The following is a 3,077-nucleotide window of genomic DNA, read 5'->3' as shown; positions in this document are numbered from 1 at the left end:
GGGGGGGGGGAAGAGGAGAATTGCATTTAATATTTCCTCACCCAAAGGCAGGAGAGAAGGCTAAAGGATCAGTTTTACCAGACAAGAGGCCCCTCTCAGTTGACATCTGGCAGGGCTGGGTAGCTAGCGATCCTGGTTCGAATCCCCAGCCGGGCATTTTTGAGTTCTGTTTGACAACTTTCCACCCACTTGGCTAAGCCTTACAGATGAACATGAACAATAGGGTGATTTTCCCACATTATGAAAAGCATCATAGCGTTGAAGAGGGCGTAAAACCCAATCTTTAGAGCATCTGACACTGGTGTTTGGAATTGTTTGGAAATATACTGTTTAGAAGTCAAAGATAGAGAGTTTGTTATTGTATAGTTGTGTAACCCCTCAAAGGCTAGAACACTTCATTCGTATTCGCAACGGATTGATTTTACGAGCCGGACTTCCGAAATAACGTCTATTTTCGATTCGACACGGTAAAATTGGTGGGGAACTGTGAATGCGTTCTCTATTATTATAACTCAAAAGAAATAATGAACTAGATCTAGTACGTATAAAGTCAGGCATTTTTAAATTCGAAGGATTTGATCAAAGTTTTGTTTTTGCCCCTCCACGAAGCAAAATTTGACCGCCTTCAAGCAGGGTGATCGAGAAAAAAAAACTTTACAACTTTTTGGGTAAATATTTTCCTCTAAACAGGAGCTTTGTTTCAAATTTAAATACAATATTTGGTAACCAAAAGGAATTTGTCTGGTATTCATTTTAGATAATTCCACATAATAGTTTCGCTTTAGATAGCGCAAAAGACAAGAAAACAACCCATTTTTTGGCTTGTCCCCAATTGTGTAACATGGCGCACTAGTTCACATTAGGCCCTCAGCTGAAAGTCGCAACGATCGCACTATATTGCAAGCTACAGCAGTCTGACAAGACAATCAAAGTTTGCAGAGATTGTTTTTCTCAAGTTTCTTTTGCTTTCTGAGATCATGGTTAAGTTTAGTAAAGAGCAGAAAGTTTTTTATTTCAGTTGTTGTTGTTGTTGTTATTTATTTTTTTATTTTTTTGGTCTTGAACATTTCCTCGTCTCCTATTCATCATTCCTGACATTTCTAAGTTTCGCACAATGCACTGACAGAAAGCTAAAGTGCCCCCAAGGCCTCCTTTGATGTAATGGGTAAAGAAGGAGGAAATGTTGTTGTTCATGAGGAAAAACACCCTATAGTACATGCACATCGGCAAGGTTTAGCCCAGTGGGTGGAGAGCCCAGTTTGATTCTATGAAGACTCATAACTAAAATTTCCCGGACAAAAAAAAACAACAACAAAAACACCTCAGATCGAACATGCACCATCCACGCCCCTTTAAATGTCACCAGATTGCAGTATTCATTAGTCGAATCCCTCGAAACGTCTGTCCGCTGACGATGTCTGTGACTAGGGCTTTTCTGCACCTCAACGGTTTGCATTCTCAAGACACCTTTGGCAATGCCATTTTCATGTTCGTGAGGCTGACACTGATATATATGGATAAGAGGATGGCAAATGTGTTCGTGCTACCTCGAGCCTCTTGAAAAAAGCGTGAACATTTCCTAGATGACATTTGGTTCAGTGGCAAAGTCCATCTTCACCTTTCAGGATATAAACTTCACAAATCCTGTCAATTGAGCACCCCTCCACCCCTACCCCCATCTATTATAGAAGACACATCGTAATGAAAAAAGGACGGTGAGTGTGGTTTTTCAGTACATAATATTTATGATTTGGCGGCCTCACGTTAAAAAACTGTTGCGAGTCCATTGGAGGCTAGAGCCAGAGTACTGGCTCTAAGAATTCTAGAATAGCTATGTTAGTTGTTTTTTTGGGGTTTTTTACTCCATATGAGAAATGAAGAATTGGTTAGATGTTACGTGGATGGAAAGTTAAGTATCAAAAAGGAAAGATAGAAAAAAAGCATAGGCTACCAATCGGCTGATGATTTTTTTTACTAGATCTACATTAATTTCTTGGATTAATGCATTTTGCGTTACGGGTGTTTTTTCTTCAAGACATTTCAGTTTTCAAAAATAAGTTTCATCTTCAGGAATTTTGTGTCAAACAAATTATTTTTGAATAAATTGCTTCTATTCCAAATTAAAACAGTTCAAAACAATTTTTGTGAATTACTCGGAGAAAAAAATAAAAATAATTGAAAAGGGTTTTTTCCCTCTTAAATCACCATGCGCTTTCATATCAAACAATATCTTATGTATTTGACGACATTTCTTGCAGTGTGCTCCAGGTCTTACGTTTACCTGTAGTCGATACAACTTAAAAATTAGATTATGCATTGATTGGAATGGTCGCAAAGCTGGTGAGTCTTAAATAGCTTGTGTCACACAACTGTCCAATTTTGTCAAATCATTTTTTCACCTACACAAACAACCTAAAGACAAGAATGCCCTGCTGAGAGTTTCAACTAGAGTCATCAGCATCGCGTAGTCATGCATGTTACCAACTGAACATACAATACGACGCCCGGGGTAAAAAGTGTAAATTGAAATAGAGTTTTCTTTCACTGAATCGCACAACTCTTGTGTCATCTCCTTTCAGACCTAGATCAATCACAGCTGTAGTAAAAAACGTTTTGGAGAGGAACAGGGCGTAGTTAAAGTGGCAGGGTTTGTTTCCACTACCAATAGCAACATCAGAGCACACTTACCTTACAGGTTTTCTTATGCTCGTATTTTGGGGACAGGTTTTCTTTTCTCAGGTCAATCGATCCGACCTTCTGCGTACGGTACCTTGGCAGTCTCATTCTTTATTTCCGCAAGAAAATATGATCCTAGTAAACTTTTGTCCGCTATTTGTTGGATATAAACCTATGGAGGTGTGTGTTTTCTTGTACGAACAGACAATAGTATATATTAGACTGGTAACGTGAACACAGTACATTTATATTTGGATACAGAAAAGCTCAAGCAAAGAGAAATATGGACTTAAATGAAAGTACTAAAGCTAAAAAAGAGGGAGGGGGAGTAGGAAGTTTTGACATACTGAAGTCAATTCAAAATTCGTCTCGCTTTCATTCAAAAGAAGAAGACACCACCC

The sequence above is a fragment of the Aplysia californica genome, unplaced genomic scaffold (genome assembly GCF_000002075.1).
Source record: "Aplysia californica isolate F4 #8 unplaced genomic scaffold, AplCal3.0 scaffold00095, whole genome shotgun sequence".
In the NCBI taxonomy this organism is placed as follows: Eukaryota; Metazoa; Mollusca; class Gastropoda; order Aplysiida; family Aplysiidae; genus Aplysia; species Aplysia californica.
Note: the sequence above shows the minus strand (reverse complement) of the source record.